A 23,676-nucleotide genomic window follows, 5' to 3' on the forward strand; every position below is an offset into this window, starting at 1 on the left:
GGCGTGGGTTGTGCTTGGGTGGCTCGGTTGGTAGAGCACTTGGCCGCGAGAAGCAAGTGTCCCGAGTTCGAGTCTCGGTCCGGCACGCAGTTTTAATCTGCCAGGAAGTTTCATATCAGCGCACACTCCACTGCAGAGTGAAGATCTCATTCTGGAAACATTCCCCAGGCTGTAGCTATGCCATGTCTCCGCAATATCCTTTCTTTCAGGGGTGCTAGTTCTGCAAAGGTTCGCAGGAGAGCTTCTGCTAACTTTGGAAGGTAGGAGACGAGGTACTGGCAGAAATAAAGCTGAGAGCATGGGGCGTGGGTTGTGCTTGGGTGGCTCGGTTGGTAGAGCACTTGGCCGCGAGAGGCAAGTGTCCCGAGTTCGAGTCTCGGTCCGGCACGCAGTTTTAATCTGCCAGGAAGTTTCATATCAGCGCACACTCCACTGCAGAGTGAAGATCTCATTCTGGAAACATTGCCCAGGCTGTAGCTATGCCATGTCTCCGCAATATCCTTTCTTTCAGGGGTGCTAGTTCTGCAAAGGTTCGCAGGAGAGCTTCTGCTAACTTTGGAAGGTAGGAGACGAGGTACTGGCACAAATAAAGCTGTGAGCATGGGGCGTGAGTTGTGCTTGGGTGGCTCGGTTGGTAGAGCACTTGCCCGCGAGAGGCAAGTGTCCCGAGTTCGAGTCTCGGTCGGGCACGCAGTTTTAATCTCTTAGGAAGTTTCATATCAGCGCACACTCCACTGCAGAGTGAAAATCTCATTCTGGAAACATTCCCCAGGCTGTAGCTATGCCATGTCTCCGCATATCCTTACTTTCAGGAGTGCTAGTTCTGCAAGGTTCGCAGGAGAGCTTCTGTTAACTTTGGAAGGTAGGAGACGAGGTACTGGCAGAAATAAAGCTGTGAGCATGGGGCGTGACTTGTGCTTGGGTGGCTCGGTTGGTAGAGCACTTGCCCGCGAGAGGCAAATGTCCCGAATTCGAGGATCGGTTCGGCACGCAGTTTTAATCTGCCAGGAAGTTTCATATCAGCGCACACTTCTCTTCAGAGTGAAAATCTCATTCTGGAAACATTCCCCAGGCTGTAGCTATGACATGTCTCCGCAATATCCTTTCTTTCAGGAGTGCTAGTTCTGCAAGGTTTGCAGGAGAGCTTCTGTTAACTTTGGAAGGTAGGAGACGAGGTACTGGCAGAAGTAAAGCTGTGAGGATGGAGCGTGAGTTGTGCTTGGGTGGCTCGGTTGGTAGAGCACTTGCCCGCGAGAGGCAAATTTCCCGAGTTCGAGTCTCGGTCCGGCACGCAGTTTTAATCTGCCAGGAAGTTTCATATAAGCGCACACTCCGCTGCAGAGTGAAAATCTCATTCTGGAAACATTCCCCAGGCTGTAACTATGCCATGTCTCCGCAATATCCTTTTTTTCAATAGTGCTAGTTCTGCAAGGTTCGCAGGAGAGCTTCTGTTATCTTTGGAAGGTAGGAGACGAGGTATTGGCAGAAGTAAAGCTGTGAGGATGGAGCGTGAGTTGTGCTTGGGTGGCTCGGTTGGTAGAGCAGTTGCCCGCGAGAGGCAAATGCCCCGAGATCGAGTCTCGGTCCGGCACGCAGTTTTAATGTGCCAGGAAGTTTCATATCAGCGCACACTCCGCTGCAGAGAGAAAATCTCATTCTGGAAACATTCCCCAGGCTGTAGCTATGCCATGTCTCCGCAATATCATTTCTTTCAGGAGTGCTAGTTCTGCAAGGTTCGCAGGAGAGCTTCTGTTAACTTGGAAGGTAGGAGACGAGGTACTGGCAGAAGTAAAGCTGTGAGGATGGAGCGTGAGTCGTCTTGGGTGGCTCAGTTGGTTGAGCACTTGCCCGCGAGAGGCAAAGGTCCCCAGTTCGAGTCTCGGTCCGGCACGCAGATTTAATCTGCCAGGAAGTTTCATATCAGCGCACAGTCCACTGCAGAGTGAAAATCTCATTCTGGAAACATTCCCCAGGCTGTGGCTATGCCATGTCTCCGCAATATCATTTCTTTCAGGAGTGCTAGTTCTGCAAGGTTCGCAGGAGAGCTTCAGTTAACTTTGGAAGGTAGTAGACGAGGTACTGGCAGAAGTAAAGCTGTGAGGATGGAGCGTGAGTTGTGCATGGGTGGCTCGGTTGGTAGAGCACTTGCCCGCGAGAGGCAAATGTCCCGAGTTCGAGTCTCGGTCCGGCACGCAGTTTTAAGATGCCAGGAAGTTTCATATCAGCGCACACTCCGCTGCAGCGTTAAAATCTCATTCTGGAAACATTCCCCAGGCTGTGGCTATGCCATGTCTCCGCAATATCATAGCTTTCAGGAGTGCTAGTTCTGCAAGGTTCGCAGGAGAGCTTCTGTTAACTTTGGAAGGTAGGAGACGAGGTACTGGCTGAAGTAAAGCTGTGAGGATGGAGCGTGAGTTGTGCTTGGGTGGCTCAGTTGGTAGAGCACTTGCCCGCGAGAGGCAAATGTCCCGAGTTCGAGTCTCGGTCCGGCACGCAGTTTTAATCTGCCAGGAAGTTTCATATCAGCGCACACATCGCTGCAGAGTGAAAATCTCATTCTGGAAACATTCCCCAGGCTGTAGCTATGCCATGTCTACGCAATATCCTTTCTTTCAGGGGTGCTAGTTCTGCAAGGTTCGCAGGAGAGCTTCTGTTAACTTTGGAAGGTAGGAGACGAGGTACTGGCAGAAGTAAAGCTGTGAGGATGGAGCGTGAGTGCTGCTTGGGTGGCTTGGTTGGTAGAGCACTTGCCCGCGAGAGGCAAATGTCCCGGGTTCGAGTCTCGGTCCGGCACGCAGTTTTAATCTGCCAGGAAGTTTCATATCAGCGCACACTCCTCTGCAGAGTGTAAATCTCATTCTGGAAACATTCCCCAGCTGTAGCTATGCCATGTCTCCGCAATATCCTTTCTTTCAGGGGTGCTAGTTCTGCAAAGGTTCGCAGGAGAGCTTCTGTTAACTTTGGAAGCTAGGAGACGAGGTACTGGCAGAAGTAAAGCTGTGAGGATGGAGTGTGAGTCGTGCTTGGGTGGCTCAGTTGGTAGAGCACTTGCCCCCGAGAGGCAAAGGTCCCGAGTTCGAGTCTCGGTCCGGCACGCAGTTTTAATCTGCCAGGAAGTTTCATATCAGCGCACACTCCACTGCAGAGTGAAAATCTCATTCTGGAAACATTCCCCAGGCTGTAGCTATGCCATGTCTCCGCAATATCCTTTCTTTCAGGGGTGCTAGTTCTGCAAAGGTTCGCAGGAGAGCTTCTGTTAACTTTGGAAGCTAGGAGACGAGGTACTGGCAGAAGTAAAGCTGTGAGGATGGAGTGTGAGTCGTGCTTGGGTGGCTCAGTTGGTAGCGCACTTGCCCTCGAGAGGCAAAGGTCCCGAGTTCGAGTCTCGGTCCGGCACGCAGTTTTAATCTGCCAGGAAGTTTCATATCAGCGCACACTCCACTGCAGAGTGAAAATCTCATTCTGGAAACATTCCCCAGGCTGTAGCTATGCCATGTCTCCGCAATATCCTTTCTTTTAGGGGTGCTAGTTCTGCAAAGGTTCGCAGGAGAGCTTCTGTTAACTTTGGAAGCTAGGAGACGAGGTACTGGCAGAAGTAAAGCTGTGAGGATGGAGTGTGAGTCGTGCTTGGGTGGCTCAGTTGGTAGAGCACTTGCCCTCGAGAGGCAAAGGTCCCGAGTTCGAGTCTCGATCCGGCACGCAGTTTTAATCTGCCAGGAAGTTTCATATCAGCGCACACTCCACTGCAGAGTGAAAATCTCATTCTGGAAACATTCCCCAGGCTGTAGCTATGCCATGTCTCCGCAATATCCTTTCTTTCAGGGGTGCTAGTTCTGCAAAGGTTCGCAGGAGAGCTTCTGTTAACTTTGGAAGCTAGGAGACGAGGTACTGGCAGAAGTAAAGCTGTGAGGATGGAGTGTGAGTCGTGCTTGGGTGGCTCAGTTGGTAGCGCACTTGCCCTCGAGAGGCAAAGGTCCCGAGTTCGAGTCTCGGTCCGGCACGCAGTTTTAATCTGCCAGGAAGTTTCATATCAGCGCACACTCCACTGCAGAGTGAAAATCTCATTCTGGAAACATTCCCCAGGCTGTAGCTATGCCATGTCTCCGCAATATCCTTTCTTTCAGGGGTGCTAGTTCTGCAAAGGTTCGCAGGAGAGCTTCTGTTAACTTTGGAAGCTAGGAGACGAGGTACTGGCAGAAGTAAAGCTGTGAGGATGGAGTGTGAGTCGTGCTTGGGTGGCTCAGTTGGTAGCGCACTTGCCCTCGAGAGGCAAAGGTCCCGAGTTCGAGTCTCGGTCCGGCACGCAGTTTTAATCTGCCAGGAAGTTTCATATCAGCGCACACTCCACTGCAGAGTGAAAATCTCATTCTGGAAACATTCCCCAGGCTGTAGCTATGCCATGTCTCCGCAATATCCTTTCTTTCAGGGGTGCTAGTTCTGCAAAGGTTCGCAGGAGAGCTTCTGTTAACTTTGGAAGCTAGGAGACGAGGTACTGGCAGAAGTAAAGCTGTGAGGATGGAGTGTGAGTCGTGCTTGGGTGGCTCAGTTGGTAGCGCACTTGCCCTCGAGAGGCAAAGGTCCCGAGTTCGAGTCTCGGTCCGGCACGCAGTTTTAATCTGCCAGGAAGTTTCATATCAGCGCACACTCCACTGCAGAGTGAAAATCTCATTCTGGAAACATTCCCCAGGCTGTAGCTATGCCATGTCTCCGCAATATCCTTTCTTTTAGGGGTGCTAGTTCTGCAAAGGTTCGCAGGAGAGCTTCTGTTAACTTTGGAAGCTAGGAGACGAGGTACTGGCAGAAGTAAAGCTGTGAGGATGGAGTGTGAGTCGTGCTTGGGTGGCTCAGTTGGTAGAGCACTTGCCCTCGAGAGGCAAAGGTCCCGAGTTCGAGTCTCGATCCGGCACGCAGTTTTAATCTGCCAGGAAGTTTCATATCAGCGCACACTCCACTGCAGAGTGAAAATCTCATTCTGGAAACATTCCCCAGGCTGTAGCTATGCCATGTCTCCGCAATATCCTTTCTTTCAGGGGTGCTAGTTCTGCAAAGGTTCGCAGGAGAGCTTCTGTTAACTTTGGAAGCTAGGAGACGAGGTACTGGCAGAAGTAAAGCTGTGAGGATGGAGTGTGAGTCGTGCTTGGGTGGCTCAGTTGGTAGCGCACTTGCCCTCGAGAGGCAAAGGTCCCGAGTTCGAGTCTCGGTCCGGCACGCAGTTTTAATCTGCCAGGAAGTTTCATATCAGCGCACACTCCACTGCAGAGTGAAAATCTCATTCTGGAAACATTCCCCAGGCTGTAGCTATGCCATGTCTCCGCAATATCCTTTCTTTCAGGGGTGCTAGTTCTGCAAAGGTTCGCAGGAGAGCTTCTGTTAACTTTGGAAGCTAGGAGACGAGGTACTGGCAGAAGTAAAGCTGTGAGGATGGAGTGTGAGTCGTGCTTGGGTGGCTCAGTTGGTAGCGCACTTGCCCTCGAGAGGCAAAGGTCCCGAGTACGAGTCTCGGTCCGGCACGCAGTTTTAATCTGCCAGGAAGTTTCATATCAGCGCACACTCCACTGCAGAGTGAAAATCTCATTCTGGAAACATTCCCCAGGCTGTAGCTATGCCATGTCTCCGCAATATCCTTTCTTTCAGGGGTGCTAGTTCTGCAAAGGTTCGCAGGAGAGCTTCTGTTAACTTTGGAAGCTAGGAGACGAGGTACTGGCAGAAGTAAAGCTGTGAGGATGGAGTGTGAGTCGTGCTTGGGTGGCTCAGTTGGTAGAGCACTTGCCCTCGAGAGGCAAAGGTCCCGAGTTCGAGTCTCGGTCCGGCACGCAGTTTTAATCTGCCAGGAAGTTTCATATCAGCGCACACTCCACTGCAGAGTGAAAATCTCATTCTGGAAACATTCCCCAGGCTGTAGCTATGCCATGTCTCCGCAATATCCTTTCTTTCAGGGGTGCTAGTTCTGCAAAGGTTCGCAGGAGAGCTTCTGTTAACTTTGGAAGCTAGGAGACGAGGTACTGGCAGAAGTAAAGCTGTGAGGATGGAGTGTGAGTCGTGCTTGGGTGGCTCAGTTGGTAGAGCACTTGCCCTCGAGAGGCAAAGGTCCCGAGTTCGAGTCTCGATCCGGCACGCAGATTTAATGGGCCAAGAAGTTTCATATCAGCGCACACTCCACTGCAGAGTGAAAATCTCATTCTGGAAACATTCCCCAGGCTGTAACTATGCCATGTCTCCGCAATATCCTTTCTTTCAGGGGTGCTAGATCTGCAAAGGTTCGCAGGAGAGCTTCTGTTAACTTTGGAAGCTAGGAGACGAGGTACTGGCAGAAGTAAAGCTGTGAGGACGGAGTGTGAGTCGTGCTTGGGTGGCTCAGTTGGTAGAGCACTTGCCCTCGAGAGGCAAAGGTCCCGAGTTCGAGTCTCGGTCCGGCACGCAGTTTTAATCTGCCAGGAAGTTTCATATCAGCGCACACTCCACTGCAGAGTGAAAATCTCATTCTGGAAACATTCCCCAGGTTGTAGCTATGCCATGTCTCCGCAATATCCTTTCTTTCAGGGGTGCTAGTTCTGCAAAGGTTCGCAGGAGAGCTTCTGTTAACTTTGGAAGCTAGGAGACGAGGTACTGGCAGAAGTAAAGCTGTGAGGATGGAGTGTGAGTCGTGCTTGGGTGGCTCAGTTGGTAGAGCACTTGCCCTCGAGAGGCAATGGTCCCGAGTCGAGTCTCGGTCCGGCACGCAGTTTTAATCTGCCAAGAAGTTTCATATCAGCGCACACTCCTCTGCAGAGTGAAAATCTCATTCTGGAAACATTCTCCAGGCTGTAGCTATGCCATGTCTCCGCAATATCCTCTCTTTCAGGGGTGCTAGTTCTGCAAAGGTTCGCAGGAGAGCTTCTGTTAACTTTGGAAGCTAGGAGACGAGGTACTGGCAGAAGTAAAGCTGTGAGGATGGAGTGTGAGTCGTGCTTGGGTGGCTCAGTTGGTAGAGCACTTGCCCCCGAGAGGCAAAGGTCCCGAGTTCGAGTGTCGGTCCGGCACGCAGTTTTAATCTGCCAGGAAGTTTCATATCAGCGCACACTCCACTGCAGAGTGAAAATCTCATTCTGGAAACATTCCCCAGGCTGTAGCTATGCCATGTCTCCGCAATATCCTTTCTTTCAGGGGTGCTAGTTCTGCAAAGGTTCGCAGGAGAGCTTCTGTTAACTTTGGAAGCTAGGAGACGAGGTACTGGCAGAAGTAAAGCTGTGAGGATGGAGTGCGAGTCGTGCTTGGGTGGCTCAGTTGGTAGAGCACTTGCCCTCGAGAGGCAAAGGTCCCGAGTTCGAGTATCGGTCCGGCACGCAGTTTTAATCTGCCAGGAAGTTTCATATCAGCGCACACTCCTCTGCAGATTGAAAATCTCATTCTGGAAACATTCCGCAGGCTGTAGCTATGCCATGTCTCCGCAATATCCTTTCTTTCAGGGGTGCTAGATCTGCAAAGGTTCGCAGGAGAGCTTCTGTTAACTTTGGAAGCTAGGAGACGAGGTACTGGCAGAAGTAAAGCTGTGAGGATGGAGTGTGAGTCGTGCTTGGGTGGCTCAGTTGGTAGAGCACTTGCCCTCGAGAGGCAAAGGTCCCGAGTTCGAGTCTCGGTCCGGCACGCGGTTTTAATCTGCCAGGAAGTTTCATATCAGCGCACACTCCACTGCAGAGTGAAAATCTCATTCTGGAAACATTCCCCAGGCTGTAGCTATGCCATGTCTCCGCAATATCCTTTCTTTCAGGGGTGCTAGTTCTGCAAAGGTTCCCAGGAGAGCTTCTGTTAACTTTGGAAGCTAGGAGACGAGGTACTGGCAGAAGTAAAGCTGTGAGGATGGAGTGTGAGTCGTGCTTGGGTGGCTCAGTTGGTAGAGCACTTGCCCTCGAGAGGCAAAGGTCCCGAGTTCGAGTCTCGGTCCGGCACGCAGTTTTAATCTGCCAGGAAGTTTCATATCAGCGCACACTCCACTGCAGAGTGAAAATCTCATTCTGGAAACATTCCCCAGGCTGTAGCTATGCCATGTCTCCGCAATATCCTTTCTTTCAGGGGTGCTAGTTCTGCAAAGGTTCGCAGGAGAGCTTCTGTTAACTTTGGAAGCTAGGAGACGAGGTACTGGCAGAAATAAAGCTCTGAGGATGGAGCGTGAGTGCTGCTTGGGTGGCTTGGTTGGTAGAGCACTTGCCCGCGAGAGGCAAATGTCCCGGGTTCGAGTCTCGGTCCGGCACGCAGTTTTAATCTGCCAGGAAGTTTCATATCAGCGGACACTCCTCTGCAGAGTGAAAATCTCATTCTGGAAACATTCCCCAGGCTGTAGCTATGCCATGTCTCCGCAATATCCTTTCTTTCAGGAGTGCTAGTTCTGCAAGGTTCGCAGGAGAGCTGCTGTTAACTTTGGAAGGTAGGAGACGAGGTACTGGCAGAAGTAAAGCTGTGAGGATGGAGTGTGAGTCGTGCTTGGGTGGCTCAGTTGGTAGAGCACTTGCCCCCGAGAGGCAAAGGTCCCGAGTTCGAGTATCGGTCCGGCACGCAGTTTTAATCTGCCAGGAAGTTTCATATCAGCGCACACTCCTCTGCAGAGTGAAAATCTCATTCTGGAAACATTCCCCAGGCTGTAGCTATGCCATGTCTCCGCAATATCCTTTCTTTCTGGGGTGCTAGTTCTGCAAAGGTTCGCAGGAGAGCTTCTGTTAACTTTGGAAGCTAGGAGACGAGGTACTGGCAGAAGTAAAGCTGTGAGGATGGAGTGTGAGTCGTGCTTGGGTGGCTCAGTTGGTAGAGCACTTGCCCCCGAGAGGCAAAGGTCCCGAGTTCGAATCTCGGTCCGGCACGCAGTTTTAATCTGCCAGGAAGTTTCATATCAGCGCACTCTCCGCTGCAGGGTGAAAATCTTATTCTGGAAACATTCCCCAGGCTGTAGCTATGCCATGTCTCCGCAATATCCTTTCTTTCAGGGGTGCTAGTTCTGCAAAGGTTCGCAGGAGAGCTTCTGTTAACTTTGGAAGCTAGGAGACGAGGTACTGGCAGAAGTAAAGCTGTGAGGATGGAGTGTGAGTCGTGCTTGGGTGGCTCAGTTGGTAGAGCACTTGCCCCCGAGAGGCAAATGTCCCGAGTTCGAGTCTCGGTCCGGCACGCAGTTTTAATCTGCCAGGAAGTTTCGTATCAGCGCACACTCCTCTGCAGAGTGAAAATCTCATTCTGGAAACATTCCCCAGGCTGTAGCTATGCCATGTCTCCGCAATATCCTTTCTTTCAGGGGTGCTGGTTCTGCAAAGGTTCGCAGGAGAGCTTCTGTTAACTTTGGAAGCTAGGAGACGAGGTACTGGCAGAAGTAAAGCTGTGAGGATGGAGTGTGAGTCGTGCTTGGGTGGCTCAGTTGGTAGAGCACTTGCCCCCGAGAGGCAAAGGTCCCGAGTTCGAGTCTCGGTCCGGCACGCAGTTTTAATCTGCCAGGAAGTTTCATATCAGCGCACATTCCTCTGCAGAGTGAAAATCTCATTCTGGAAACATTCCCCAGGCTGTAGCTATGCCATGTCTCCGCAATATCCTTTCTTTCAGGGGTGCTAGTTCTGCAAAGGTTCGCAGGAGAGCTTCTGTTAACTTTGGAAGCTAGGAGACGAGGTACTGGCAGAAGTAAAGCTGTGAGGATGGAGTGTGAGTCGTGCTTGGGTGGCTCAGTTGGTAGAGCACTTGCCCCCGAGAGGCAAAGTTCCCGAGTTCGAGTCTCGGTCCGGCACGCAGTTTTAATCTGCCAGGAAGTTTCATATCAGCGCACAGTCCACTGCAGAGTGAAAATCTCATTCTGGAAACATTCCCCAGGCTGTGGCTATGCCATGTCTCCGCAATATCATTTCTTTCAGGAGTGCTAGTTCTGCAAGGTTCGCAGGAGAGCTTCTGTTAACTTTGGAAGGTAGTAGACAAGGTACTGGCAGAAGTAAAGCTGTGAGGATGGAGCGTGAGTGCTGCTTGGGTGGCTCAGTTGGTAGAGCACTTGCCCGCGAGAGGCAAATGTCCCGAGTTCGAGTCTCGGTCCGGCACGCAGTTTTAATCTGCCAGGAAGTTTCATATCAGCGCACACTCCTCTGCAGAGTGAAAATCTCATTCTGGAAACATTCCCCAGGCTGTAGCTATGCCATGTCTCCGCAATATCCTTTCTTTCAGGGGTGCTAGTTCTGCAAAGGTTCGCAGGAGAGCTTCTGTTAACTTTGGAAGCTAGGAGACGAGGTACTGGCAGAAGTAAAAGTGTGAGGATGGAGCGTGAGTGCTGCTTGGGTGGCTCGGTTGGTAGAGCACTTGCCCTCGAGAGGCAAAGGTCCCGAGTTCGAGTCTCGGTCCGGCACGCAGATTTAATCTGCCAAGAAGTTTCATATCAGCGCACACTCCACTGCAGAGTGAAAATCTCATTCTGGAAACATTCCCCAGGCTGTGGCTATGCCATGTCTCCGCAATATCATTTCTTTCAGGAGTGCTAGTTCTACAGGTTTCGCAGGAGAGCTTCTGTTAACTTTGGAAGGTAGGAGACGAGGTACTGGCTGAAGTAAAGCTGTGAGGATGGAGCGTGAGTTGTGCTTGGGTGGCTCAGTTGGTAGAGCACTTGCCCGCGAGAGGCAAATGTCCCGAGTTCGAGTCTCGGTCCGGCACGCAGTTTTAATCTGCCAGGAAGTTTCATATCAGCGCACACATCGCTGCAGAGTGAAAATCTCATTCTGGAAACATTCCCCAGGCTGTAGCTATGCCATGTCTCCGCAATATCCTTTCTTTCAGGGGTGCTAGTTCTGCAAGTTTCGCAGGAGAGCTTCTGTTAACTTTGGAAGGTAGGAGACGAGGTACTGGCAGAAGTAAAGCTGTGAGGATGGAGCGTGAGTGCTGCTTGGGTGGCTCAGTTGGTAGAGCACTTGCCCCCGAGAGGCAAATGTTCCGAGTTCGAGTCTCGGTCCGGCACGCAGTTTTAATCTGCCAGGAAGTTTCATATCAGCGCACACTCCTCTGCAGAGTGAAAATCTCATTCTGGAAACATTCCCCAGGCTGTAGCTATGCCATGTCTCCGCAATATCCTTTCTTTCAGGGGTGCTAGTTCTGCAAAGGTTCGCAGGAGAGCTTCTGTTAACTTTGGAAGCTAGGAGACGAGATACTGGCAGAAGTAAAGCTGTGAGGATGGAGTGTGAGTCGTGCTTGGGTGGCTCAGTTGGTAGAGCACTTGCCCCCGAGAGGCAAATGTCCCGAGTTCGAGTCTCGGTCCGGCACGCAGTTTTAATCTGCCAGGAAGTTTCATATCAGCGCACACTCCACTGCAGAGTGAAAATCTCATTCTGGAAACATTCCCCAGGCTGTGGCTATGCCATGTCTCCGCAATATCATTTCTTTACCGAGTGCTAGTTCTGCAAGGTTCGGAGGAGAGCTTCTGTTAACTTTGGAAGGTAGGAGACGAGGTACTGGCAGAAGTAAAGCTGTGAGGATGGAGCGTGAGTTGTGCTTGGGTGGCTCAGTTGGTAGAGCACTTGCCCGCGAGAGGCAAATGTCCCGAGTTCGAGTCTCGGTCCGGCACGCAGTTTTAATCTGCCAGGAAGTTTCATATCAGCGCACACATCGCTGTAGAGTGAAAATCTCATTCCGGAAACATTCCCCAGGCTGTAGCTATGCCATGTCTCCGCAATATCCTTTCTCTCAGGGGTGCTAGTTCTGCAAGGTTCGCAGGAGAGCTTCTGTTAACTTTGGAAGGTAGGAGACGAGGTACTGGCAGAAGTAAAGCTGTGAGGATGGAGTGTGAGTCGTGTTTGGGTGGCTCAGTTGGTAGAGCACTTGCCCCCGAGAGGCAAAGGTCCCGAGTTCGAGTCTCGGTCCGGCACGCAGTTTTAATCTGCCAGGAAGTTTCATATCAGCGTACTCTCCGCTGCAGGGTGAAAATCTCATTCTGGAAACATTCCCCAGGCTGTAGCTATGCCATGTCTCCGCAATATCCTTTCTTTCAGGGGTGCTAGTTCTGCAAAGGTTCGCAGGAGAGCTTCTGTTAACTTTGGAAGCTAGGAGACGAGGTACTGGCAGAAGTAAAGCTGTGAGGATGGAGTGTGAGTCGTGCTTGGGTGGCTCAGTTGGTAGAGCACTTGCCCCCGAGAGGCAAATGTCCCGAGTTCGAGTCTCGGTCCGGCACGCAGTTTTAATCTGCCAGGAAGTTTCATATCAGCGCACACTCCTCTGCAGAGTGAAAATCTCATTCTGGAAACATTCCCCAGGCTGTAGCTATGCCATGTCTCCGCAATATCCTTTCTTTCAGGGGTGCTAGTTCTGCAAAGGTTCGCAGGAGAGCTTCTGTTAACTTTGGAAGCTAGGAGACGAGGTACTGGCGGAAGTAAAGCTGTGAGGATGGAGTGTGAGTCGTGCTTGGGTGGCTCAGTTGCTAGAGCACTTGCCCCCGAGAGGCAAAGGTCCCGAGTTCGAGTCTCGGTCCGTCACGCAGTTTTAATCTGCCAGGAAGTTTCATATCAGCGCACACTCCTCTGCAGAGTGAAAATCTCATTCTGGAAACATTCCCCAGGCTGTAGCTATGCCATGTCTCCGCAATATCCTTTCTTTCAGGGGTGCTAGTTCTGCAAAGGTTCGCAGGAGAGCTTCTGTTAACTTTGGAAGCTAGGAGACGAGGTACTGGCAGAAGTAAAGCTGTGAGGATGGAGTGTGAGTCGTGCTTGGGTGGCTCAGTTGGTAGAGCACTTGCCCCCGAGAGGCAAAGGTCCCGAGTTCGAGTCTCGGTCCGGCACGCAGTTTTAATCTGCCAGGAAGTTTCATATCAGCGCACTCTCCGCTGCAGGGTGAAAATCTCATTCTGGAAACATTCCCCAGGCTGTAGCTATGCCATGTCTCCGCAATATCCTTTCTTTCAGGGGTGCTAGTTCTGCAAAGGTTCGCAGGAGAGCTTCTGTTAACTTTGGAAGCTAGGAGACGAGGTACTGGCAGAAGTAAAGCTGTGAGGATGGAGTGTGAGTCGTGCTTGGGTGGCTCAGTTGGTAGAGCACTTGCCCCCGAGAGGCAAATGTCCCGAGTTCGAGTCTCGGTCCGGCACGCAGTTTTAATCTGCCAGGAAGTTTCATATCAGCGCACACTCCTCTGCAGAGTGAAAATCTCATTCTGGAAACATTCCCCAGGCTGTAGCTATGCCATGTCTCCGCAATATCCTTTCTTTCAGGGGTGCTAGTTCTGCAAAGGTTCGCAGGAGAGCTTCTGTTAACTTTGGAAGGTAGGAGACGAGGTACTGGCAGAAGTAAAGCTGTGAGGATGGAGCGTGAGTGCTGCTTGGGTGGCTCAGTTGGTAGAGCACTTGCCCCCGAGAGGCAAATGTCCCGAGTTCGAGTCTCGGTCCGGCACGCAGTTTTAATCTGCCAGGAAGTTTCATATCAGCGCACACTCCTCTGCAGAGTGAAAATCTCATTCTGGAAACATTCCCCCGGCTGTAGCTATGCCATGTCTCCGCAATATCCTTTCTTTCAGGGGTGCTAGTTCTGCAAGGTTCGCAGGAGAGCTTCTGTTAACTTTGGAAGCTAGGAGACGAGGTACTGGCAGAAGTAAAGCTGTGAGGATGGAGTGTGAGTCGTGTTTGGGTGGCTCAGTTGGTAGAGCACTTGCCCCCGAGAGGCAAAGGTCCCGAGTTCGAGTCTCGGGCCGGCACGCAGTTTTAATCTGCCAGGAAGTTTCATATCAGCGCACTCTCCGCTGCAGGGTGAAAATCTCATTCTGGAAACATTCCCCAGGCTGTAGCTATGCCATGTCTCCGCAATATCCTTTCTTTCAGGGGTGCTAGTTCTGCAAAGGTTCGCAGGAGAGCTTCTGTTAACTTTGGAAGGTAGGAGACGAGGTACTGGCAGAAATAAAGCTGTGAGGATGGAGCGTGAGTGCTGCCTGGGTGGCTCAGTTGGTAGAGCACTTGCCCCCAAGAGACAAATGTCCCGAGTTCGAGTCTCGGTCCGGCACGCAGTTTTAATCTGCCAGGAAGTTTCATATCAGCGCACACTCCTCTGCAGAGTGAAAATCTCATTCTGGAAACATTCCCCAGGCTGTAGCTATGCCATGTCTCCGCAATATCCTTTCTTTCAGGGGTGCTAGTTCTGCAAAGGTTCGCAGGAGAGCTTCTGTTAACTTTGGAAGCTAGGAGACGAGGTACTGGCAGAAGTAAAGCTGTGAGGATGGAGTGTGAGTCGTGTTTGGGTGGCTCAGTTGGTAGAGCACTTGCCCCCGAGAGGCAAAGGTCCCGAGTTCGAGTCTCGGTCCGGCACGCAGTTTTAATCTGCCAGGAAGTTTCATATCAGCGCACTCTCCGCTGCAGGGTGAAAATCTCATTCTGGAAACATTCCCCAGGCTGTAGCTATGCCATGTCTCCGCAATATCCTTTCTTTCAGGGGTGCTAGTTCTGCAAAGGTTCGCAGGAGAGCTTCTGTTAACTTTGGAAGCTAGGAGACGAGGTACTGGCAGAAGTAAAGCTGTGAGGATGGAGTGTGAGTCGTGCTTGGGTGGCTCAGTTGGTAGAGCACTTGCCCCCGAGAGGCAAATGTCCCGAGTTCGAGTCTCGTTCCGGCACGCAGTTTTAATCTGCCAGGAAGTTTCATATCAGCGCACACTCCTCTGCAGAGTGAAAATCTCATTCTGGAAACATTCCCCAGGCTGTAGCTATGCCATGTCTCCGCAATATCCTTTCTTTCAGGGGTGCTAGTTCTGCAAAGGTTCGCAGGAGAGCTTCTGTTAACTTTGGAAGCTAGGAGACGAGGTACTGGCAGAAGTAAAGCTGTGAGGATGGAGTGTGAGTCGTGCTTGGGTGGCTCAGTTGGTAGAGCACTTGCCCCCGAGAGGCAAAGGTCAGGAGTTCGAGTCTCGGTCCGGCACGCAGTTTTAATCTGCCAGGAAGTTTCATATCAGCGCACACTCCTCTGCAGAGTGAAAATCTCATTCTGGAAACATTCCCCAGGATGTAGCTATGCCATGTCTCCGCAATATCCTTTCTTTCAGGGGTGCTAGTTCTGCAAAGGTTCGCAGGAGAGCTTCTGTTAACTTTGGAAGCTAGGAGACGAGGTACTGGCAGAAGTAAAGCTGTGAGGATGGAGTGTGAGTCGTGCTTGGGTGGCTCAGTTGGTAGAGCACTTGCCCCCGAGAGGCAAAGGTCCCGAGTTCGAGTCTCGGTCCGGCACGCAGTTTTAATCTGCCAGGAAGTTTCATATCAGCGCACTCTCCGCTGCAGGGTGAAAATCTCATTCTGGAAACATTCCCCAGGCTGTAGCTATGCCATGTCTCCGCAATATCCTTTCTTTCAGGGGTGCTAGTTCTGCAAAGGTTCGCAGGAGAGCTTCTGTTAACTTTGGAAGCTAGGAGACGAGGTACTGGCAGAAGTAAAGCTGTGAGGATGGAGTGTGAGTCGTGCTTGGGTGGCTCAGTTGGTAGAGCACTTGCCCCCGAGAGGCAAATGTCCCGAGTTCGAGTCTCGGTCCGGCACGCAGTTTTAATCTGCCAGGAAGTTTCATATCAGCGCACACTCCTCTGCAGAGTGAAAATCTCATTCTGGAAACATTCCCCAGGCTGTAGCTATGCCATGTCTCCGCAATATCCTTTCTTTCAGGGGTGCTAGTTCTGCAAAGGTTCGCAGGAGAGCTTCTGTTAACTTTGGAAGCTAGGAGACGAGGTACTGGCAGAAGTAAAGCTGTGAGGATGGAGTGTGAGTCGTGCTTGGGTGGCTCAGTTGGTAGAGCACTTGCCCCCGAGAGGCAAAGGTCCCGAGTTCGAGTCTCGGTCCGGCACGCAGTTTTAATCTGCCAGGAAGTTTCATATCAGCGCACACTCCTCTGCAGAGTGAAAATCTCATTCTGGAAACATTCCCCAGGCTGTAGCTATGCCATGTCTCCGCAATATCCTTTCTTTCAGGGGTGCTAGTTCTGCAAAGGTTCGCAGGAGAGCTTCTGTTAACTTTGGAAGCTAGGAGACGAGGTACTGGCAGAAGTAAAGCTGTGAGGATGGAGTGTGAGTCGTGCTTGGGTGGCTCAGTTGGTAGAGCACTTGCCCCCGAGAGGAAAAGGTCCCGAGTTCGAGTCTCGGTCCGGCACGCAGTTTTAATCTGCCAGGAAGTTTCATATCAGCGCACAGTCCACTGCAGAGTGAAAATCTCATTCCGGAAACATTCCCCAGGCTGTGGCTATGCCATGTCTCCGCAATATCATTTCTTTCAGGAGTGCTAGTTCTGCAAGGTTCGCAGGAGAGCTTCTGTTAACTTTGGAAGGTAGTAGACAAGGTACTGGCAGAAGTAAAGCTGTGAGGATGGAGCGTGAGTTGTGCATGGGTGGCTCGGTTGGTAGAGCACTTGCCCGCGAGAGGCAAATGTCCCGAGTTCGAGTCTCGGTCCGGCACGCAGTTTTAATCTGCCAGGAAGTTTCATATCAGCGCACACTCCGCTGCAGCGTGAAAATCTCATTCTGGAAACATTCCCCAGGCTGTAGCATGCCATGTCTCCGCAATATCCTTTCTTTCAGGAGTGCTAGTTCTGCAAGGTTCGCAGGAGAATTTCTCTTAACTTTGGAAGGTAGGAGACGAGGTACTGGCAGGAGTAAAGCTGAGAGGATGGAGCGTGAGTTGTGCTTGGGTGGCTCGGTTGGTAGAGCGCTTGCCCGCGAGAGGCAAATGTCCCGAGTTCGAGTCTCGGTCCGGCACGCAGTTTTAATCTGCCAGGAAGTTTCATATCAGCGCACACTCCGCTGCAGAGTGAAAATCTTATTCTGGAAACATTCCCCAGGCTGTAGCTATGCCATGTCTCCGCAATATCCTTTCTTTCAGGAGTGCTAGTTCTGCAAGGTTCGGAGGAGAGCTTCTGTTAACTTGGGAAGGTAGGAGACGAGGTACTGGCAGAAGTAAAGCTGATAGGATGGAGCGTGAGCCGTGCTTGGGTGGCTCAGTTGGTAGAGCACTTGCCCCCGAGAGGCATAGGTCCCGTGTTCGAGTCTCGGTCCGGCATGCAGTTTTAATCTGCCAGGAAGTTTCATATCAGCGCACACTCCACTGCAGAGTGAAAATCTCATTCTGGAAACATTCCCCAGGCTGTAGCTATGCCATGTCTCCGCAATAACCTTTCTTTCAGGGGTGCTAGTTCTGCAAAGGTTCGCAGGAGAGCTTCTGCTAACTTTGGAAGGTAGGAGACGAGGTACTGGCAGAAATAAAGCTGTGAGCATGGGGCGTGAGTTGTGCTTGGGTGGCTCGGTTGGTAGAGCACTTGCCCGCGAGAGGCAAATGTCCCGAGTTCGAGTCTCGGTCGGGCACGCAGTTTTAATCTCTTAGGAAGTTTCATATCAGCGCACACTCCACTGCAGAGTGAAAATCTCATTCTGGAAACATTCCCCAGGCTGTAGCTATGCCATGTCTCCGCATATCCTTACTTTCAGGAGTGCTAGATCTGCAAGGTTCGCAGGAGAGCTTCTGTTAACTTTGGAAGGTAGGAGACGACGTACTGGCAGAAATAAAGCTGTGAGCATGGGGCGTGACTTGTGCTTGGGTGGCTCGGTTGGTAGAGCACTTGCCCGCGAGAGGCAAATGTCCCGAATTCGAGGATCGGTTCGGCACGCAGTTTTAATCTGCCAGGAAGTTTCATATCAGCGCACACTTCTCTTCAGAGTGAAAATCTCATTCTGGAAACATTCCCCAGGCGGTAGCTGTGACATGTCTCCGCAATATCCTTTCTTTCAGGAGTGCTAGTTCTGCAAGGTTTGCAGGAGAGCTTCTGTTAACTTTGGAAGGTAGGAGACGAGGTACTGGCAGAAGTAAAGCTGTGAGGATGGAGCGTGAATTGTGCTTGGGTGGCTCGGTTTGTAGAGCACTTGCCCGCGAGAGGCAAATGTCCCGAGTTCGAGTCTCGGTCCGGCACGCAGTTTTAATCTGCCAGGAAGTTTCATATAAGCGCACACTCCGCTGCAGAGTGAAAATCTCATTCTGGAAACATTCCCCAGGCTGTAACTATGCCATGTCTCCGCAATATCCTTTTTTTCAATAGTGCTAGTTCTGCAAGGTTCGCAGGAGAGCTTCTGTTATCTTTGGAAGGTAGGAGACGAGGTATTGGCAGAAGTAAAGCTGGGAGGATGGAGCGTGAGTCGTCTTGGGTGGCTCAGTTGGTTGAGCACTTGCCCGCGAGAGGCAAAGGTCCCCAGTTCGAGTCTCGGTCCGGCACGCAGATTTAATCTGCCAGGAAGTTTCATATCAGCGCACAGTCCACTGCAGAGTGAAAATCTCATTCTGGAAACATTCCCCAGGCTGTGGCTATGCCATGTCTCCGCAATATCATTTCTTTCAGGAGTGGTAGTTCTGCAAGGTTCGCAGGAGAGCTTCTGTTAACTTTGGAAGGTAGTAGACGAGGTACTGGCAGAAGTAAAGCTGTGAGGATGGAGCGTGAGTTGTGCATGGGTGGCTCGGTTGGTAGAGCACTTGCCCGCGAGAGGCAAATGTCCCGAGTTCGAGTCTCGGTCCGGCACGCAGTTTTAAGATGCCAGGAAGTTTCATATCAGCGCACACTCCGCTGCAGCGTGAAAATCTCATTCTGGAAACATTCCCCAGGCTGTAGCTATGCCATGTCTCCGCAATATCCTTTCTTTCAGGAGTGCTAGTTCTGCAAGGTTCGCAGGAGAATTTCTGTTAACTTCGGAAGGTAGGAGACGAGGTACTGGCAGGAGTAAAGCTGAGAGGATGGAGCGTGAGTTTTGCTTGGGTGGGTCGGTTGGTAGAGCGCTTGCCCGCGAGAGGCAAATGTCCCGAGTTCGAGTCTCGGTCCGGCACGCAGATTTAATCTGCCAAGAAGTTTCATATCAGCGCACACTCCACTGCAGAGTGAAAATCTCATTCTGGAAACATTCCCCAGGCTGTGGCTATGCCATGTCTGCGCAATATCATTTCTTTCAGGAGTGCTAGTTTTGCAAGGTTCGCAGGAGAGCTTCTGTTACCTTTGGAAGGTAGGAGACGAGGTACTGGCTGAAGTAAAGCTGTGAGGATGGAGCGTGAGTTGTGCTTGGGTGGCTCAGTTGGTAGAGCACTTGCCCGCGAGAGGCAAATGTCCCGAGTTCGAGTCTCGGTCCGGCACGCAGTTTTAATCTGCCAGGAAGTTTCATATCAGCGCACACATCGCTGCAGAGTGAAAATCTCATTCTGGAAACATTCCCCAGGCTGTAGCTATGCCATGTCTACGCAATATCCTTTCTTTCAGGGGTGCTAGTTCTGCAAGGTTCGCAGGAGAGCTTCTGTTAACTTTGGAAGGTAGGAGACGAGGTACTGGCAGAAGTAAAGCTGTGAGGATGGAGCGTGAGTGCTGCCTGGGTGGCTTGGTTGGTAGAGCACTTGCCCGCGAGAGGCAAATATCCCGGGTTCGAGTCTCGGTCCGGCACGCAGTTTTAATCTGCCAGGAAGTTTCATATCAGCGCACACTCCTCTGCAGAGTGAAAATCTCATTCTGGAAACATTCCCCAGGCTGTAGCTATGCCATGTCTCCGCAATATCCTTTCTTTCAGGGGTGCTAGTTCTGCAAAGGTTCGCAGGAGAGCTTCTGTTAACTTTGGAAGCTGGGAGACGAGGTACTGGCAGAAGTAAAGTTGTGAGGATGGAGTGTGAGTCGTGCTTGGGTGGCTCAGTTGGTAGAGCACTTGCCCCCGAGAGGCAAAGGTCCCGAGTTCGAGTCTCGGTCCGGCACGCAGTTTTAATCTGCCAGGAAGTTTCATATCAGCGCACACTCCACTGCAGAGTGAAAATCTCATTCTGGAAACATTCCCCAGGCTGTAGCTATGCCATGTCTCCGCAATATCCTTTCTTTCAGGGGTGCTAGTTCTGCAAAGGTTTGCAGGAGAGCTTCTGTTAACTTTGGAAGATAGGAGACGATGTACTGGCAGAAGTAAAGCTGTGAGGATGGAGTGTGAGACGTGCTTGGGTGGCTCAGTTGGTAGAGCACTTGCCCTCGAGAGGCAAAGGTCCCGAGTTCGAGTCTCGGTCCGGCACGCAGATTTAATCTGCCAAGAAGTTTCATATCAGCGCACACTCCACTGCAGAGTGAAAATCTCATTCTGGAAACATTCCCCAGGCTGTAGCTATGCCATGTCTCCGCAATATCCTTTCTTTCAGGGGTGCTAGTTCTGCAAAGGTTCGCAGGAGAGCTTCTGTTAACTTTGGAAGCTAGGAGACGAGGTACTGGCAGAAGTAAAGCTGTGAGGATGGAGTGTGAGTCGTGCTTGGGTGGCTCAGTTGGTAGAGCACTTGCCCCCGAGAGGCAAAGGTCCCGAGTTCGAGTCTCGGTCCGGCACGCAGTTTTAATCTGCCAGGAAGTTTCATATCAGCGCACACTCCACTGCAGAGTGAAAATCTCATTCTGGAAACATTCCCCAGGCTGTAGCTATGCCATGTCTCCGCAATATCCTTTCTTTCAGGGGTGCTAGTTCTGCAAAGGTTCGCAGGAGACCTTCTGTTAACTTTGGAAGCTAGGAGACGAGGTACTGGCAGAAGTAAAGCTGTGAGGATGGAGTGTGAGTCGTGCTTGGGTGGCTCAGTTGGTAGAGCACTTGCCCCCGAGAGGCAAAGGTCCCGAGTTCGAGTCTCGGTCCGGCACGCAGTTTTAATCTGCCAGGAAGTTTCATATCAGCGCACACTCCACGGCAGAGTGAAAATCTCATTCTGGAAACATTCCCCAGGCTGTAGCAATGCCATGTCTCCGCAATATCCTTTCTTTCAGGGGTGCTAGTTCTGCAAAGGTTCGCAGGAGAGCTTCTGTTAACTTTGGAAGCTAGGAGACGAGGTACTGGCAGAAGTAAAGCTGTGAGGATGGAGTGTGAGTCGTGCTTGGGTGGCTCAGTTGGTAGAGCACTTGCCCTCGAGAGGCAAAGGTCCCGAGTTCGAGTCTCGGTCCGGCACGCAGATTTAATCTGCCAAGAAGTTTCATATCAGCGCACACTCCACTGCAGAGTGAAAATCTCATTCTGGAAACATTCCCCAGGCTGTAGCTATGCCATGTCTCCGCAATATCCTTTCTTTCAGGGGTGCTAGTTCTGCAAAGGTTCGCAGTAGAGCTTCTGTTAACTTTGGAAGGTAGGAGACGAGGTACTGGCAGAAGTAAAGCTGTGAGGATGGAGTGTGAGTCGTGCTCGGGTGGCTCAGTTGGTAGAGCACTTGCCCCCGAGAGGCAAAGGTCCCGAGTTCGAGTCTCGGTCCGGCACGCAGTTTTAATCTGCCAGGAAGTTTCATATCAGCGCACACTCCACTGAAGAGTGAAAATCTCATTCTGGAAACATTCCCCAGGCTGTAGCTATGCCATGTCTCCGCAATATCCTTTCTTTCAGGGGTGCTAGTTGTGCAAAGGTTCGCAGGAGAGCTTCTGTTAACTTTGGAAGCTAGGAGACGAGGTACTGGCAGAAGTAAAGCTGTGAGGATGGAGTGTGAGTCGTGCTTGGGTGGCTTGGTTGGTAGAGCACTTGCCCTAGAGAGGCAAAGGTCCCGAGTTCGAGTCTCGGTCCGGCACGCAGATTTAATATGCCAAGAAGTTTCATATCAGCGCACACTCCACTGCAGAGTGAAAATCTCATTCTGGAAACATTCCCCAGGCTGTAGCTATGCCATGTCTCCGCAATATCCTTTCTTTCAGGGGTGCTAGTTCTGCAAAGGTTCGCAGGAGAGCTTCTGTTAACTTTGGAAGCTAGGAGACGAGGTACTGGCAGAAGTAAAGCTGTGAGGATGGAGTGTGAGTCGTGCTTGGGTGGCTCAGTTGGTAGAGCACTTGCCCTCGAGAGGCAAAGGTCCCGTGTTCGAGTCTCGGTCCGGCACGCAGTTTTATTCTGGCAGGAAGTTTCATATCAGCGCACACTCCACTGCAGAGTGAAAATCTCATTCTGGAAACATTCCCCAGGCTGTAGCTATGCCATGTCTCCGCAATATCCTTTCTTTCAGGGGTGCTAGTTCTGCAAAGGTTCGCAGGAGAGCTTCTGTTAACTTTGGAAGCTAGGAGACGAGGTACTGGCAGAAGCAAAGCTGTGAGGATGGAGTGTGAGTCGTGCTTGGGTGGCTCAGTTGGTAGAGCACTTGCCCTCGAGAGGCAAAGGTCCCGAGTTCGAGTCTCGGTCCGGCACGCAGTTTTAATCTGCCAAGAAGTTTCATATCAGCGCACACTCCTCTGCAGAGTGAAAATCTCATTCTGGAAACATTCCCCAGGCTGTAGCTATGCCATGTCTCCGCAATATCCTTTCTTTCAGGGGTGCTAGTTCTGCAAAGGTTCGCAGGAGAGCTTCTGTTAACTTTGGAAGCTAGGAGACGAGGTACTGGCAGAAGTAAAGCTGTGAGGATGGAGTGTGAGTCGTGCTTGGGTGGCTCAGTTGGTAGAGCACTTGCCCCCGAGAGGCAATGTTCCCGAGTTCGAGTCTCGGTCCGGCACGCAGTTTTAATCTGCCAGGAAGTTTCATATCAGCGCACACTCCACTGCAGAGTGAAAATCTCATTCTGGAAACATTCCCCAGGCTGTAGCTATGCCATGTCTCCGCAATATCCTTTCTTTCAGGGGTGCTAGTTCTGCAAAGGTTCGCAGGAGAGCTTCTGTTAACTTTGGAAGCTAGGAGACGAGGTACTGGCAGAAGTAAAGCTGTGAGGATGGAGTGTGAGTCGTGCTTGGGTGGCTCAGTTGGTAGAGCACTTGCCCTCGAGAGGCAAAGGTCCCGAGTTCGAGTCTCGGTCCGGCACGCAGTTTTAATCTGCCAGGAAGTTTCATATCAGCGCACACTCCTCTGCAGTGTGAAAATCTCATTCTGGAAACATTCCCCAGGCTGTAGCTATGCCATGTCTCCGCAATATCCTTTCTTTCAGGGGTGCTAGTTCTGCAAAGGTTCGCAGGAGAGCTTCTGTTAACTTTGGAAGCTAGGAGACGAGGTACTGGCAGAAGTAAAGCTGTGAGGATGGAGTGTGAGTCGTGCTTGGGTGGCACAGTTGGTAGAGCACTTGCCCTCCAGAGGCAAAGGTCCCGAGTTCGAGTCTCGGTCCGGCACGCAGATTTAATCTGCCATGAAGTTTCATATCAGCGCACACTCCACTGCAGAGTGAAAATCTCATTCTGGAAACATTCCCCAGGCTGTGGCTATGCCATGTCTCCGCAATATCATTTCTTTCAGGAGTGCTAGTTCTGCAAGGTTCGCAGGAGAGCTTCTGTTAACTTTGGAAGGTAGGAGACGAGGTACTGGCAGAAATAAAGCTCTGAGGATGGAGCGTGAGTGCTGCTTGGGTGGCTTGGTTGGTAGAGCACTTGCCCGCGAGAGGCAAATGTCCCGGGTTCGAGTCTCGGTCCGGCACGCAGTTTTAATCTGCCAGGAAGTTTCATATCAGTGGACACTCCTCTGCAGAGTGAAAATCTCATTCTGGAAACATTCCCCAGGCTGTAGCTATGCCATGTCTCCGCAATATCCTTTCTTTCAGGAGTGCTAGTTCTGCAAGGTTCGCAGGAGAGCTGCTGTTAACTTTGGAAGGTAGGAGACGAGGTACTGGCTGAAGTAAAGCTGTGAGGATGGAGCGTGAGTTGTGCTTGGGTGGCTCAGTTGGTAGAGCACTTGCCCGCGAGAGGCAAATGTCCCGAGTTCGAGTCTCGGTCCGGCACGCAGTTTTAATCTGCCAGGAAGTTTCATATCAGCGCACACTCCTCTGCAGAGTGAAAATCTCATTCTG

The 23,676-nt window shown here is 51.4% G+C and overlaps 22 non-coding genes across 22 annotated transcripts; all 22 read left to right on the forward strand.

Moving 5' to 3' along the window:
- The first annotated feature begins 3,021 nt into the window (after positions 1 to 3,021).
- On the forward strand, positions 3,022 to 3,098 carry Trnas-cga (transfer RNA serine (anticodon CGA)). The gene has a single exon. It is a non-coding gene; the product is annotated as a tRNA-Ser (tRNA).
- Positions 3,099 to 5,739: 2,641 nt separating this feature from the next.
- On the forward strand, positions 5,740 to 5,816 carry Trnas-cga (transfer RNA serine (anticodon CGA)). The gene has a single exon. It is a non-coding gene; the product is annotated as a tRNA-Ser (tRNA).
- A 527-nt stretch (positions 5,817 to 6,343) lies between these two features.
- Trnas-cga (transfer RNA serine (anticodon CGA)) lies at positions 6,344 to 6,420 on the forward strand. Its single transcript has one exon. It is a non-coding gene; the product is annotated as a tRNA-Ser (tRNA).
- A 1,129-nt stretch (positions 6,421 to 7,549) lies between these two features.
- Trnas-cga (transfer RNA serine (anticodon CGA)) lies at positions 7,550 to 7,624 on the forward strand. The gene has a single exon. It is a non-coding gene; the product is annotated as a tRNA-Ser (tRNA).
- Positions 7,625 to 7,852: 228 nt separating this feature from the next.
- Trnas-cga (transfer RNA serine (anticodon CGA)) lies at positions 7,853 to 7,929 on the forward strand. Its single transcript has one exon. It is a non-coding gene; the product is annotated as a tRNA-Ser (tRNA).
- An 828-nt stretch (positions 7,930 to 8,757) lies between these two features.
- On the forward strand, positions 8,758 to 8,834 carry Trnas-cga (transfer RNA serine (anticodon CGA)). The gene has a single exon. It is a non-coding gene; the product is annotated as a tRNA-Ser (tRNA).
- A 527-nt stretch (positions 8,835 to 9,361) lies between these two features.
- On the forward strand, positions 9,362 to 9,438 carry Trnas-cga (transfer RNA serine (anticodon CGA)). Its single transcript has one exon. It is a non-coding gene; the product is annotated as a tRNA-Ser (tRNA).
- An 828-nt stretch (positions 9,439 to 10,266) lies between these two features.
- Trnas-cga (transfer RNA serine (anticodon CGA)) lies at positions 10,267 to 10,343 on the forward strand. The gene has a single exon. It is a non-coding gene; the product is annotated as a tRNA-Ser (tRNA).
- Positions 10,344 to 11,772: 1,429 nt separating this feature from the next.
- Trnas-cga (transfer RNA serine (anticodon CGA)) lies at positions 11,773 to 11,847 on the forward strand. The gene has a single exon. It is a non-coding gene; the product is annotated as a tRNA-Ser (tRNA).
- An 831-nt stretch (positions 11,848 to 12,678) lies between these two features.
- Trnas-cga (transfer RNA serine (anticodon CGA)) lies at positions 12,679 to 12,755 on the forward strand. The gene has a single exon. It is a non-coding gene; the product is annotated as a tRNA-Ser (tRNA).
- Positions 12,756 to 13,885: 1,130 nt separating this feature from the next.
- On the forward strand, positions 13,886 to 13,962 carry Trnal-caa (transfer RNA leucine (anticodon CAA)). Its single transcript has one exon. It is a non-coding gene; the product is annotated as a tRNA-Leu (tRNA).
- A 225-nt stretch (positions 13,963 to 14,187) lies between these two features.
- Trnas-cga (transfer RNA serine (anticodon CGA)) lies at positions 14,188 to 14,262 on the forward strand. The gene has a single exon. It is a non-coding gene; the product is annotated as a tRNA-Ser (tRNA).
- An 831-nt stretch (positions 14,263 to 15,093) lies between these two features.
- Positions 15,094 to 15,170, forward strand: Trnas-cga (transfer RNA serine (anticodon CGA)). The gene has a single exon. It is a non-coding gene; the product is annotated as a tRNA-Ser (tRNA).
- Positions 15,171 to 15,697: 527 nt separating this feature from the next.
- Positions 15,698 to 15,774, forward strand: Trnas-cga (transfer RNA serine (anticodon CGA)). The gene has a single exon. It is a non-coding gene; the product is annotated as a tRNA-Ser (tRNA).
- Positions 15,775 to 19,610: 3,836 nt separating this feature from the next.
- Positions 19,611 to 19,687, forward strand: Trnas-cga (transfer RNA serine (anticodon CGA)). Its single transcript has one exon. It is a non-coding gene; the product is annotated as a tRNA-Ser (tRNA).
- Positions 19,688 to 19,912: 225 nt separating this feature from the next.
- Trnas-cga (transfer RNA serine (anticodon CGA)) lies at positions 19,913 to 19,989 on the forward strand. The gene has a single exon. It is a non-coding gene; the product is annotated as a tRNA-Ser (tRNA).
- A 225-nt stretch (positions 19,990 to 20,214) lies between these two features.
- On the forward strand, positions 20,215 to 20,291 carry Trnas-cga (transfer RNA serine (anticodon CGA)). The gene has a single exon. It is a non-coding gene; the product is annotated as a tRNA-Ser (tRNA).
- A 225-nt stretch (positions 20,292 to 20,516) lies between these two features.
- Trnas-cga (transfer RNA serine (anticodon CGA)) lies at positions 20,517 to 20,593 on the forward strand. Its single transcript has one exon. It is a non-coding gene; the product is annotated as a tRNA-Ser (tRNA).
- A 225-nt stretch (positions 20,594 to 20,818) lies between these two features.
- Trnas-cga (transfer RNA serine (anticodon CGA)) lies at positions 20,819 to 20,895 on the forward strand. The gene has a single exon. It is a non-coding gene; the product is annotated as a tRNA-Ser (tRNA).
- A 225-nt stretch (positions 20,896 to 21,120) lies between these two features.
- Trnas-cga (transfer RNA serine (anticodon CGA)) lies at positions 21,121 to 21,197 on the forward strand. The gene has a single exon. It is a non-coding gene; the product is annotated as a tRNA-Ser (tRNA).
- Positions 21,198 to 22,026: 829 nt separating this feature from the next.
- On the forward strand, positions 22,027 to 22,103 carry Trnas-cga (transfer RNA serine (anticodon CGA)). The gene has a single exon. It is a non-coding gene; the product is annotated as a tRNA-Ser (tRNA).
- A 527-nt stretch (positions 22,104 to 22,630) lies between these two features.
- Positions 22,631 to 22,707, forward strand: Trnas-cga (transfer RNA serine (anticodon CGA)). Its single transcript has one exon. It is a non-coding gene; the product is annotated as a tRNA-Ser (tRNA).
- Positions 22,708 to 23,676: the final 969 nt, after the last annotated feature.

This window comes from Schistocerca serialis, unplaced genomic scaffold, assembly GCF_023864345.2.
Source record: "Schistocerca serialis cubense isolate TAMUIC-IGC-003099 unplaced genomic scaffold, iqSchSeri2.2 HiC_scaffold_1420, whole genome shotgun sequence".
Taxonomy (NCBI): Eukaryota; Metazoa; Arthropoda; class Insecta; order Orthoptera; family Acrididae; genus Schistocerca; species Schistocerca serialis.